Raw genomic sequence first — 15,047 nt, 5'->3', positions numbered from 1 at the left:
AATGAAAAGTTGTGAACAGCGAATAATTTCGTGTTGATCACAGTTTTTGGTTTTAATATTCATACTTTTATTTTATACAATAATTAACATTTTTATTAAGGAACAACATTGAGCTCATGAAACACTTAAGAATCTATCAGGCAAAATGGCCACTATGTTGCTACGTCCATAATAAAGTACATCATTAATACACAGAGCCAGAGGTTCAGTGTCGTCTGTGTATGGATATTATCTCACAGGTGTTGTCCAGTGTCAGGATATCTTCAAGGAAGCTACAGCTGCACATGATGAACCTGAAACTGTGCCAGGCCTTGTTGTTCTTGTAAAGACCTGGGGCCAGATTCACGAAGCAGTTACGCGAGTACTTACGAACGTGTACATCGTTCCTCAATGCAGGCGATGAGTCACAATAACGTGGCTGGAGTATGTTGACCAGACCACACACTAGAAATTGAAGGGACGACGACGTTTCGGTCCGTCCTGGACCATTCTCAAGTCGATTGAGAATGGTCCAGGACGGACCGAAACGTCGTTGTCCCTTCAATTTCTAGTGTGTGGTCTGGTCAACATCGTTCCTCAATCTTTGACGGCTTTGGTTACATTTATTAAACAGTTTACAAGCATGAAAACTTGCCAATCAACTGTTGTTATTGTTATAAACAGCCTCCTGGTGCTTCGGAGCTCATTAACCGTTTAATAATTGTAAACAAAGCCGCCAAAGTTTCAGAAAAGATGGACAGGTTCGTAAGTGCTTGCGTAATTACTTCGTGAATCTGTCCCCTCACTATTTGACGATGACAGAATAAGTCACTGACACTCAAAGGTCAGAAAGTACATGTATGAAGAGTTACGATATGTTTAGATCCGAGAACTGTGTACACAGCACGAAACATCCGGCAGACAGCGTGACACTTGTAATTGTCAGAATTAAGCAATTAATTGAATTAGGCAATCAGGCCTGCTGGCCTGCAGGTTCCAGCCTGCCTCAGCTAACCTCCCGTCACTGCACTATCCGGCGCCGGCCTGCAAGTGTGTGTGTGAGGACCTAATGTTCGGTAACTTGTCAAACGTTTGCCTGAAGATATCACCTCACTTTAATAGTACCCTACCCAATGGAATGTTTATCACTCACTGTTCATTGTGGCCACTTTAGTCGTGTTTACTCTGCAGACATTCTTGCCTTACTCTGTGCTCATCATTATTCTGGAGTCGCCAACTTTTATATCTTCATGCGGGGTCTATTAGACGTGCTTCATCGCCCGCTGCTTATGATGGGCTGTGAGGACCGCGTCTTGAATCTCTTAAGGCGTTAATACATGTCTTTGTTTCAGGGCTTTTATTGGAAGCACTTTCACATCCGAGTGTGTAGATCGTTACACAAGATAACAGGAACATTGCAGATTGTATTTAAGTCTTGTGTAGCGGTATTGAACAATCTCCAGCGAACACATTATGTGTTTGTGAGTGACTTGAAGCCGTCAGCTGGTCATTTGTGCTTCTTAATTACTGAATACCGAGGTGGCTTCAACAACGGTTTTGGTGGGTAGGTGAGGAGGCTTCAACAACGGTCCTAGGGCCAGATTCACGAAACAGTTACCCAAACACTTGTGTATTTAGATGTACGAACCTGTACATCTGTTCTCAATCTTTGGCGGCTTTGTTTACAATTATTAAACGGTTAATGAGCACCGAAGCACCAGGAGGCTGTTTATAACAATAACAACAGTTGATTGGGCAAGTTTTCATGCTTGTAAACTGTTTAATAAATCTAACCCAAGCCGTCAAAGATTGAGGAAAGATGTACACGTTCGTAAGTACTCGCGTAACTGCTTCGTGAATCCGGCCCCTGGTGGGTGAGTTGGCTTCCCGCCCCTGGTGGGTGAGTTGGCTTCCCGCCCCAGGTGGGTGAGTTGGCTTCCCGCCCCTGGTGGGTGAGTTGGCTTCCCGCCCCTGGTGGGTGAGTTGGCTTCCCGCCCCAGGTGGGTGAGTTGGCTTCCCGCCCCTGGTGGGTGAGTTGGCTTCCCGCCCCTGGTGGGTGAGTTGGCTTCCCGCCCCTGGTGGGTGAGTTGGCTTCCCGCCCCTGGTGGGTGAGTTGGCTTCCCGCCCCTGGTGGGTGAGTTGGCTTCCCGCCCCAGGTGGGTGAGTTGGCTTCCCGCCCCTGGTGGGTGAGTTGGCTTCCCGCCCCTGGTGGGTGAGTTGGCTTCCCGCCCCTGGTGGGTGAGTTGGCTTCCCGCCCCAGGTGGGTGAGTTGGCTTCCCGCCCCTGGTGGGTGAGTTGGCTTCCCGCCCCTGGTGGGTGAGTTGGCTTCCCGCCCCAGGTGGGTGAGTTGGCTTCCCGCCCCTGGTGGGTGAGTTGGCTTCCCGCCCCTGGTGGGTGAGTTGGCTTCCCGCCCCTGGTGGGTGAGTTGGCTTCCCGCCCCAGGTGGGTGAGTTGGCTTCCCGCCCCAGGTGGGTGAGTTGGCTTCCCGCCCCAGGTGGGTGAGTTGGCTTCCCGCCCCAGGTGGGTGAGTTGGCTTCCCGCCCCTGGTGGGTGAGTTGGCTTCCCGCCCCAGGTGGGTGAGTTGGCTTCCCGCCCCAGGTGGGTGAGTTGGCTTCCCGCCCCAGGTGGGTGAGTTGGCTTCCCGCCCCTGGTGGGTGAGTTGGCTTCCCGCCCCAGGTGGGTGAGTTGGCTTCCCGCCCCTGGTGGGTGAGTTGGCTTCCCGCCCCTGGTGGGTGAGTTGGCTTCCCGCCCCAGGTGGGTGAGTTGGCTTCCCGCCCCAGGTGGGTGAGTTGGCTTCCCGCCCCAGGTGGGTGAGTTGGCTTCCCGCCCCTGGTGGGTGAGTTGGCTTCCCGCCCCAGGTGGGTGAGTTGGCTTCCCGCCCCAGGTGGGTGAGTTGGCTTCCCGCCCCTGGTGGGTGAGTTGGCTTCCCGCCCCTGGTGGGTGAGTTGGCTTCCCGCCCCAGGTGGGTGAGTTGGCTTCCCGCCCCAGGTGGGTGAGTTGGCTTCCCGCCCCTGGTGGGTGAGTTGGCTTCCCGCCCCTGGTGGGTGAGTTGGCTTCCCGCCCCAGGTGGGTGAGTTGGCTTCCCGCCCCAGGTGGGTGAGTTGGCTTCCCGCCCCTGGTGGGTGAGTTGGCTTCCCGCCCCAGGTGGGTGAGTTGGCTTCCCGCCCCAGGTGGGTGAGTTGGCTTCCCGCCCCTGGTGGGTGAGTTGGCTTCCCGCCCCTGGTGGGTGAGTTGGCTTCCCGCCCCAGGTGGGTGAGTTGGCTTCCCGCCCCAGGTGGGTGAGTTGGCTTCCCGCCCCTGGTGGGTGAGTTGGCTTCCCGCCCCTGGTGGGTGAGTTGGCTTCCCGCCCCAGGTGGGTGAGTTGGCTTCCCGCCCCAGGTGGGTGAGTTGGCTTCCCGCCCCTGGTGGGTGAGTTGGCTTCCCGCCCCAGGTGGGTGAGTTGGCTTCCCGCCCCAGGTGGGTGAGTTGGCTTCCCGCCCCTGGTGGGTGAGTTGGCTTCCCGCCCCTGGTGGGTGAGTTGGCTTCCCGCCCCAGGTGGGTGAGTTGGCTTCCCGCCCCTGGTGGGTGAGTTGGCTTCCCGCCCCAGGTGGGTGAGTTGGCTTCCCGCCCCTGGTGGGTGAGTTGGCTTCCCGCCCCAGGTGGGTGAGTTGGCTTCCCGCCCCAGGTGGGTGAGTTGGCTTCCCGCCCCTGGTGGGTGAGTTGGCTTCCCGCCCCTGGTGGGTGAGTTGGCTTCCCGCCCCTGGTGGGTGAGTTGGCTTCCCGCCCCAGGTGGGTGAGTTGGCTTCCCGCCCCTGGTGGGTGAGTTGGCTTCCCGCCCCAGGTGGGTGAGTTGGCTTCCCGCCCCTGGTGGGTGAGTTGGCTTCCCGCCCCAGGTGGGTGAGTTGGCTTCCCGCCCCAGGTGGGTGAGTTGGCTTCCCGCCCCTGGTGGGTGAGTTGGCTTCCCGCCCCTGGTGGGTGAGTTGGCTTCCCGCCCCTGGTGGGTGAGTTGGCTTCCCGCCCCAGGTGGGTGAGTTGGCTTCAAGAAAGGTGTGAAAAACGAACATACAAAAGGGACGGGGGGGGGGGGGGGGGGGGGCTCACGCAGAGGTCTCCTGTTCCGTCCCTTCTCTCTCTCTCTCTCTCTCTCTCTCTCTCTCTCTCTCTCTCTCTCTCTCTCTCTCTCTCTCTCTCTCTCTCTCTCTCTCTCTCTCTCTCTCTCTCTCTCTCTCACTCTCTCTCTCTCTCTCTCTCTCTCTCTCTCTCTCTCTCTCTCTCTCTCTCTCTCTCTCTCTCTCTCTCTCTCTCTCTCTCACTCTCTCTCTCTCTCTCTCTCTCACTCTCTCTCTCTCTCTCTCTCTCTCTCTCTCTCTCTCTCTCTCTCTCTCTCTCTCTCTCTCTCTCTCTCTCTCTCTCTCTCTCTCTCTCTCTCTCTCTCACTCTCTCTCTCTCTCTCACTCTCTCACTCTCTCTCTCTCTCTCTCACTCACTCTCTCTCTCTCTCTCTCTCTCTCTCTCTCTCTCTCTCTCTCTCTCTCTCTCTCTCTCTCTCTCTCTCTCTCTCTCTCTCTCTCTCTCTCTCACTCTCTCTCTCTCTCTCTCTCTCTCTCTCTCTCTCTCTCTCTCTCTCTCTCTCTCTCTCTCTCTCTCTCTCTCTCTCTCTCTCACTCTCTCACTCTCTCTCTCTCTCTCTCTCTCTCTCTCTCTCTCTCTCTCTCTCTCTCTCTCTCTCTCTCTCTCTCTCTCTCTCTCTCTCTCTTCTGTGTTGCAAATATTGCACAGTGTTGCTCGCAGCGTCTCCCTCACTATGAAGGGCAGACGGAGGTTCCAGTAGGGGGAGACTTAAGTGGTTCTCCTTGTCACTTGATGCCAGTGACACATGATGGAGTAGTGACACATGATGGAGTAGTGACACATGATGGAGTAGTGACACATGTCTCAAAATCACTGTTGCTTTATCATTTACACTAATAAAGTTCTAATGTTTGCTCAATAAGGCTCACATGTTACTTATATACAGTTCATATGTTAGTTAAATAAAGTACAGTTGTTAGTTTAATTAACGTGCGCACATGTTTAATTATGAGCATGTGTTTAATAACGCGCATTTGTATGTTTCAGCTCACATGTTTAATAGAGCGCGCATGTTGGTTTAACAAAGTGGACATGTTAGTTGAACGTGACAGGTGTTGATGCTTCACATGTTGAGAACGGGGCAGGTGTTGACGCTTTACATGTTGAGAACGTGACAGGTGTTGTGGCTTCATGTGTTGAGAACGTGACAGGTGTTGACGCTTCACGTGTTGAGAACATGACAGGTGTTGATGCTTCACGTGTTGAGAACGTGACAGGTGTTGACGCTTCACGTGTTGAGAACGTGACAGGTGTTGACGCTTCACGTGTTGAGAACATGACAGGTGTTGATGCTTCACGTGTTGAGAACATGACAGGTGTTGATGCTTCACGTGTTGAGAACGTGACAGGTGTTGATGCTTCACGTGTTGTGAACGTGACAGGTGTTGATGCTTCACGTGTTGAGAACGTGACAGGTGTTGATGCTTCACGTGTTGAGAACGTGACAGGTGTTGACGCTTCACGTGTTGAGAACGTGACAGGTGTTGATGCTTCACGTGTTGTGAACGTGACAGGTGTTGATGCTTCACGTGTTGAGAACGTGACAGGTGTTGATGCTTCACGTGTTGAGAACGTGACAGGTGTTGATGCTTCACGTGTTGAGAACGTGACAGGTGTTGTGGCTTCACGTGTTGAGAACGTGACAGGTGTTGTGGCTTCACGTGTTGAGAACGTGACAGGTGTTGATGCTTCACGTGTTGAGAACGTGACAGGTGTTGACGCTTCACGTGTTGTGAACGTGACAGGTGTTGATGCTTCACGTGTTGAGAACGTGACAGGTGTTGTGGCTTCACGTGTTGAGAACGTGACAGGTGTTGTGGCTTCACGTGTTGAGAACGTGACAGGTGTTGATGCTTCACGTGTTGAGAACGTGACAGGTGTTGACGCTTCACGTGTTGTGAACGTGACAGGTGTTGATGCTTCACGTGTTGAGAACGTGACAGGTGTTGTGGCTTCACGTGTTGAGAACGTGACAGGTGTTGACGCTTCACGTGTTGAGAACGTGACAGGTGTTGATGCTTCACGTGTTGTGAACGTGATAACGCTGCAAGAACACACCCGCAGAACACACCTGCAGAACACACCTGCAGAACACACTTGCAGAACACACCTGCAAGAACACACCTGCAGAACACACCTGCAGAACAGTGTTGTTCAGAGCGTCACAGAGTTGTTCATTAATTAGTCACTTTCACTTTCACTCTCGACTGTACACAAACACTTACCTGTCCTTGCTTAGTTTGTTTGTTTGTTTGTTTGTTTGTTTGTTTGTGGCTTGATTAGGCCCCGAGGGATTGTTTGTGGCTGGCCACACCTGCTAGCCACCCTCACGCCCCCTGGCCACACCTGCTGGCCACCCTCACGCCCCCTGGCCACACCTGCTGGCCACCCTCACGCCCCCTGGCCACACCTGCTGCCACTCTCACGCCCCCTGGCCACACCTGCTAGCCACCCTCACGATCCCTGGCCACACCTGCTGGCCACCCTCACGCCCCCTGGCAACACCTGCTGGCCACCCTCACGCCCCCTGGCCACACCTGCTGGCCACCCTCACGCCCCCTGGCCACACCTGCTGGCCACCCTCACGCCCCCTGGCCACACCTGCTAGCCACCCTCACGACCCCTGGCCACACCTGCTGCCACCCTCACGCCCCCTGGCCACACCTGCTGGCCACCCTCACGACCCCTGGCCACACCTGCTGGCCACCCTCACGACCCCTGGCCACACCTGCTAGCCACCCTCACGACCCCTGACCACACCTGCTGGCCACCCTCACGCCCCCTGGCCACACCTGCTGGCCAGTGGTGTGGCCACTGTGGCCCTCGTCCACATGAACAGTTCTTAAACACAAAACAAAACAAATGCAACATTTCCAACAACGTTTCTTATTCAATAATATAAGAAGACAATTTGCATATATATTCAATATATTTTCGGTGTGGAACACATCCTTTAATGACGGCTGCTGCGATGACCAACACTTTCTCGAGTGAGCAATTAGCCAGGGCAAGAGTGTTCTGCAGCTGTACGTGTCCACACCCGCTTGTACACACCCGCTTGTACACACCCGCTTGTAACGTGTACACTACAGCTTGTAACGTGTACACTACAGCTTGTAACGTCTACACTACAGCTTGTAACGTGAACACACCTGCTTGTAACGTGAACACACCTGCTTGTAACGTGTACACACCCGCTTGTGACGTGTACACATTCGCTTGTACACACCTGCTTGTACCGTGTACACACCCGTTTGTAACGTGTACACATTCGCTTGTACACACCTGCTTGTACCGTGTACACACCCGTTTGTAACGTGTACACACCTGCTTGTAACGTGTACACACCTGCATGTAACGTGTACACACCCGCTTGTAACGTGTACACACCTGCTTGTACACACCCGCTTGTAACGTGTACACACCTGCTTGTAACGTGTACACACCTGCTTGTACACACCCGCTTGTAACGTGTACACACCCGCTTGTAACGTGTACACACCCGCTTGTAACGTGTACACACCTGCTTGTAACGTGTACACACCTGCTTGTAACGTGTACACACCCGCTTGTAACGTGTACACACCCGCTTGTAACATGTACACACCTGCTTGTAACGTGTACACACCCGCTTGTAACGTGTACACTACAGCTTGTAACGTGTACACTACAGCTTGTAACGTGTACACTACAGCTTGTAACGTGTACACTACAGCTAGTAACGTGTACATACCCGCTTGTAACGTGTACACTACAGCTTGTAACGTGTACACTACAGCTTGTAACGTGTACACACCCGCTTGTAACGTGTACACTACAGCTTGTAACGTGTACACTACAGCTTGTAACGTGTACACACCCGCTTGTAACGTGTACACTACAGCTTGTAACGTGTACACTACAGCTTGTAACGTGTACATACCCGCTTGTAACGTGTACACTACAGCTTGTAACGTGTACACTACAGCTTGTAACATGTACACACCCGCTTGTAACGTGTACACTACAGCTTGTAACGTGTACACTACAGCTTGTAACGTGTACACTACAGCTTGTAACGTGTACACACCCGCTTGTAACGTGTACACTACAGCTTGTAACGTGTACACTACAGCTTGTAACGTGTACACTACAGCTTGTAACGTGTACATACCCGCTTGTAACGTGTACACTACAGCTTGTAACGTGTACACTACAGCTTGTAACGTGTTCACACCCGCTTGTAACGTGTACACTACAGCTTGTAACGTGTACACTACAGCTTGTAACGTGTACACATCCGCTTGTAACGTGTACACTACAGCTTGTAACGTGTACACTACAGCTTGTAACGTGTACATACCCGCTTGTAACGTGTACACTACAGCTTGTAACGTGTACACTACAGCTTGTAACGTGTACACACCCGCTTGTAACGTGTACACTACAGCTTGTAACGTGTACACTACAGCTTGTAACGTGTACACTACAGCTTGTAACGTGTACACACCCGCTTGTAACGTGTACACTACAGCTTGTAACGGGTACACTACAGCTTGTAACGTGTACACTACAGCTTGTAACGTGTACACACCCGTTTGTAACGTGTACACTACAGCTTGTAACGTGTACACTACAGCTTGTAACGTGTACACTACAGCTTGTAACGTGTACACTACAGCTTGTAACGTGTACACTACAGCTTGCAACGTGTACACTACAGCTTGTAACGTGTACACTACAGCTTGTAACGTGTACACACCTGCTTGTAACGTGTACACACCTGCTTGTAACGTGTACACACCCGCTTGTAACGTGTACACTTCAGCTTGTAACGTGTACACACCCGCTTGTAACGTGTACACTACGGCTTGTAACGTGTACACTACAGCTTGTAACGTGTACACTACAGGTTGGTTGGTCGGCAGCTTTTAGATGCCATCACAGAAACTTCGGGTTTCTGCAGCTGTGATCTGTACTATGGCTTAACTTTAACTTTATGTGAGAATGTGCCATTGATGGTCAAAACTGTCTGGTGCTGGGGCCCAGGAGTAGCACCCGACACACACACCACCTGCCAGTAACACTGCACACACACACCACCTGCCAGTAACACTACACACACACACCACCTGCCAGTAACACTGCACACACACACCACCTGCCAGTAACACTACACACACACACCACCTGCCAGTAACACTACACACACACCACCTGCCAGTAACACTACACACACACACACACACCACCTGCCAGTAACACAACACACACACACACCACCTGCCAGTAACACTACACACACACACCACCTGCCAGTAACACTACACACACACACCACCTGCCAGTAACACAACACACACACACACCACCTGCCAGTAACACTACACACACACCACCTGCCAGTAACACTACACACACACACCACCTGCCAGTAACACTACACACACACACCACCTGCCAGTAACACTACACACACACCACCTGTCAGTAACACTACACACACACACACCACCTGCCAGTAACACTACACACACACCACCTGCCAGTAACACACCAGACACCTCCTGCCAGCAACACTATGCTGAGAGATGCTATGCTAAGAGCCAGAGCTCAACCCCCGCAAACACAACTAGGTGAGTACAACTATACACACACACCACCTGCCAGTAACACCACCTGCCACCTGCCAGTAACACTACACACACACACCTGCCAGTAACACTACACACACACACACACCACCTGTCAGTAACACTACACACACACACACCACCTGCCAGTAACACTACACACACACCACCTGCCAGTAACACACCAGACACCTGCCACCTGCCAGTAACACTACACACACACACCACCTGCCAGTAACACTACACACACACACACCACCTGTCAGTAACACTACACACACACACACCACCTGCCAGTAACACTACACACACACCACCTGCCAGTAACACACCAGACACCTCCTGCCAGCAACACTATGCTGAGAGATGCTATGCTAAGAGCCAGAGCTCAACCCCCGCAAACACAACTAGGTGAGTACAACTATACACACACACCACCTGCCAGTAACACTACACACACACCACCTGTCAGTAACACTACACACACACACCACCTGCCAGTAACACTACACACACACACACCACCTGCCAGTAACACTACACACACACACCACCTGTCAGTAACACTACACACACACACCACCTGCCAGTAACACTACACACACACACACCACCTGCCAGTAACACTACACACACACACCACCTGCCAGTAACACTACACACACACACCACCTGCCAGTAACACTACACACACACACACACCATCTGCCAGTAACTCTACACACACACCACCTGCCAGTAACACTACACACACACCACCTGCCAGTAACACTACACACACACACCACCTGTCAGTAACACTACACACGCACACCACCTGCCAGTAACACTACACACACACCACCTGCCAGTAACACTACACACACACACACCACCTGTCAGTAACACTACACACGCACACCACCTGCCAGTAACACTACACACACACCACCTGCCAGTAACTCTACACACACACCACCTGCCAGTAACACTACACACATACCACCTGTCAGTAACACTACACACACACCACCTGTCAGTAACACTACACACACACCACCTGTCAGTAACACTACACACACACACCACCTGCCAGTAACACTACACACACACACCACCTGCCAGTAACACTACACACACACACACACACCACCTGACAGTAACACTACACACATACCACCTGTCAGTAATACTACACACACACCACCTGTCAGTAACACTACACACACACCACCTGTCAGTAACACTACACACACACCACCTGCCAGTAACACTACACACACACCACCTGACAGTAACACTACACACATACCACCTGTCAGTAACACTACACACACACCACCTGTCAGTAACACTACACACACACCACCTGACAGTAACACTACACACATACCACCTGTCAGTAACACTACACACACAACACCTGTCAGTAACACTACACACACACCACCTGTCAGTAACACTACACACACACACCACCTGCCAGTAACACTACACACACACACACACACCACCTGACAGTAACACTACACACATACCACCTGTCAGTAATACTACACACACACCACCTGTCAGTAACACTACACACACACCACCTGTCAGTAACACTACACACACACCACCTGCCAGTAACTACACACACACACACCACCTGCCAGTAACACTACACACACACACCACCTCCCAGTAACACTACACACACACACCACCTGCCAGCAACACTTCACACACACACACCACCTGCCAGTAACACTACACACACACACCACCTGCCAGTAACACTACACACACACACACCACCTGCCAGCAACACTTCACACACACACACCACCTGCCAGTAACACTACACACACACACCACCTGCCAGTAACACTACACACACACACCACCTGCCAGCAACACTTCACACACACACACACCACCTGCCAGTAACACTACACACACACACCACCTGCCAGTAACACTACACACACACACCACCTGCCAGTAACACTACACACACACACCACCTCCCAGTAACACTTCACACACACACACCACCTGCCAGTAACACTTCACACACACACACCACCTCCCAGTAACTACATTACACTTCCCAAAGCCAAAATTTCATCAGTCAAATACCGCACCATTCAACACTTTCCACTTAAATCTACTTAACATTCTGAGAGCACAAAATTTCCTTTTTTTGCTGACATAAATGTTTACGATGCCTGCAGTTGTTGCTGCCTGCTGGGGGAACACTACAGTAGTATCCTGCACATGTTTTTGTGGCCCCTGAGAGCCGGGGAACACTTAAGGGGGACCAGGTTAATAGGTCGGCTCCTTAATCTAACATTTAACTCGGGCCTCATGCTTTATGGAGGTGATTGAGTGTGTTGTGAAACAGTTTACCGTCTGCCACAGTGACTGGCCGCCACTTAGGAGGGCAGTCGGGGTAACATGTGTGTGTGTTTACAGTCTATCTTTATGACGGTGAACTTTTAGCTTGGGTCGGGTCAAGCAAGATCAAATCATTCTAATTAAAATTCTAACTAGAACTATCGACTTGGCTCTGGGTTTTATTAATGTAACATTTACACATGTTAACAGGTGTTTACATGTGTGCTTTCTCTTGCAAGCCCAGCAAGAGGACGGTGTTGGGACGATCCGTGACCAGGTGAGGCTCTTGTCATGCACTCCACCAAGTACAGGAGTATGTAAAGCTTTCGCAACAAAAAGCTTATAGACCAGTTGCACTAACATGACATATAATAAAAGTTTTTGAAAGAGTGATTAGGAATCAAATTTCTAGTTTTATGGAAAATAATGAGTTACACAACCCAGGACAACATGGATTTAGAGCGGGAAGATCCTGTCACAGTTACTCAACCACTATGACAAAATCACAGAAGCGCCTAGAAGAAAAGCAAAATGCAGATGTTGTATACACAGACTTTGCAAAGTCATTCGACAAATGTGACCATGGAGTGATAGCAGACAAAATGAGGTCAATGGGAATAACCGGTAAAGTAGGACGCTGGATACTCACTTTCCTGTCGAACAGAACACAGAGAGTAACACTACAATCAAATAAAATCTAGTCCAAGCGCAGTTAAAAACTCAGTACCTCAGGGTACAGTCCTTGCACCACTGCTGTTCCTTATTCTCATCTCAGATATAGACACAAATACAAGGCACAGCTTCGTATCATTCTTTGCAGTTGACAAAAATTAGCATGAAAATTACCTCGGCTGAAGACATTGAAAAACTTCAAGCAGATATTAAAAAAGTTTTCGACTGGGCATCAGAAAATAACATGATGTTTAACAGTGATAAATTCCAGGTACTCAGGTGCGGTAAAAATTAGAACCTTAAACATAATACAGGGTACAAAACACAATCAAATTTGCCCATAGTAGGAAAGTAACGTGTCAAGGATTTGGGAATAATGATGTCTGACGACCTAACGTTTAGGGAGCATAACCAAGCAAATATTGCGTTAGCCAGAAAAATGATAGGATGGATTACGAGAACTTTCAAATCCAGGGATCCCATCACAATGGTTGTACTCTTCAAGTCACTTGTGTTGTCCCGTCTCGAGTACTGCTCAGTACTCACTTCCACCTTCAGAGCAGGAGAGATTGCTGAAATAGAGGGAATATAGAGAACATATACGGCACGCATAGACGAGATAAAGCACCTAAATTATTGGGATTGTCTCAAAGTACTCCAAATGTACTCACTAGAAAGGAGACGAGAGAGATACCAAATAATATACACCTGGAAGATACTGGAGGGCCAAGTACCAAATCTACACAGTAAAATAACAACGTACTGGAGTGAACGATATGGAAGAAAATGCAGAATAAAACCAATGAAGAGCAGAAGTGCCATAGGCACAATCAGAGAACACTGTATAATCATCAGAGGTCCAGTGAAGAGCAGAGGTGCCATAGGCACAATCAGAGAACACTGTATAAACATCAGAGGTCCGCGGTTGTTCAACATCCTCCCAGCGACTATAAGAAATATTGCCGGAACAACCGTGGACATCTTCAAGAGAAAACTAGATAGTTTCCTCCAAGGAGTACCGGACCAACCGGGCTGTGGTGGGTATGTGGGCCTGCGGGCCGCTCCAAGCAACAGTCTGGTGGACCAAACTCTCACAAGTCAGGGCCGGGCTTGGGGAGTAGAACTCCCAGAACCCCATCAAGCAGGTATCATCACCAGCGGCAGCGGTGAACTGCTGAAGCCACCAGAACAAGTAGGGGGAGACATGATCACCATCTATAAAATTCTCAGAAATTAACATGGTAGATATGGATAAACTATTCAGCCCGGGTGGTACGCGAACTGTAACACCACCCTATTGTACCACCGCTCTATTGTGTACCACTATAATGGAACACCACTATAATGTACACACTACTTATCCTGAGTAACACTTCCTCATCGGTTGCACTTGGTAACACTGTTATGAAACACGGTAATGTGAGCTGACATATGATGGTTACACCGGAACCAAAGGTACACTGCCAATAAGGAAATGCTAACACAAGGATTAAATACGCTGCCACCATCTGCCTTTGACCATTGAAACTATATCAAGCAACGAGGCAAGAAACATTGCTTGACTAGGAGAGTACTTTCTATGACTGTCATTAATTATGAAAACGGTTGTCAGCCACTATATCCAAAAGGCTAAGAGGATTCAACAATTGACACAGACGGGAAATTTAACAAAAGTTTATTGAGACCAAAATTATGTCAATCACCACTTATAAATCCTACTCTAACACTGGCAAATTTAAGAAATTTGGACATGGAACAAAACTTCAGAGATCACACACATTACCTTAAGACCTCTGTCTCTCCCTGGCTGAGATGTTCTTCACAGACCCGCTCTCGATCCCGGTGTACCGCACTCTGCCCTTCCTATGTTCCTACAGGCCCTCTATATACAACCCCCCACAGGGGGAGGGGGAGATCTGCTGTTGCTACCCACCAAAAGTGTACAAACACTCAAGAAATATTTCAATAAGCTTGTTTGACATTCACCATACACTCTTCAAGAGAGGAGTTATTAATTACATGTGACTGACCTCTGACCTGGCCAGAAAGGGGGAGATCCAGGGATGTTTACACATAAGAATCTGGAGTCTAATTTCCTTGCATGAAATATTACATACTTGAAACTGTGCTAAGACTAACCCAGGAATTTTTAATCAATATACAAGATAAACCGGAGGTCATCTGGGCTGACCTCTTGGAGAAGGCTTCCCTGGGTGTGAACTCTAAGGGGGGGGGGAGGTCCTGGGTGTTACAGCTCCCTTTCCCCGGAGTTAAGACAAAATCGGGTGTATGACAATTAAGGCCAATTTTGTC

The 15,047-nt window shown here is 50.2% G+C and overlaps 1 protein-coding gene across 2 annotated transcripts in view; it reads left to right on the top strand.

Annotated features, from left to right (window-relative positions):
* Positions 1–15,047, top strand: part of LOC123765539 (uncharacterized) — a 482,076-nt gene that overhangs the window by 351,508 nt on the left and 115,521 nt on the right. The gene's annotated exons all lie outside the window — the stretch shown is intronic.

Source organism: Procambarus clarkii, chromosome 30 (genome assembly GCF_040958095.1).
Source record: "Procambarus clarkii isolate CNS0578487 chromosome 30, FALCON_Pclarkii_2.0, whole genome shotgun sequence".
Classification (NCBI taxonomy): Eukaryota; Metazoa; Arthropoda; class Malacostraca; order Decapoda; family Cambaridae; genus Procambarus; species Procambarus clarkii.
This window is presented reverse-complemented; position numbering and strand designations above follow the sequence as displayed.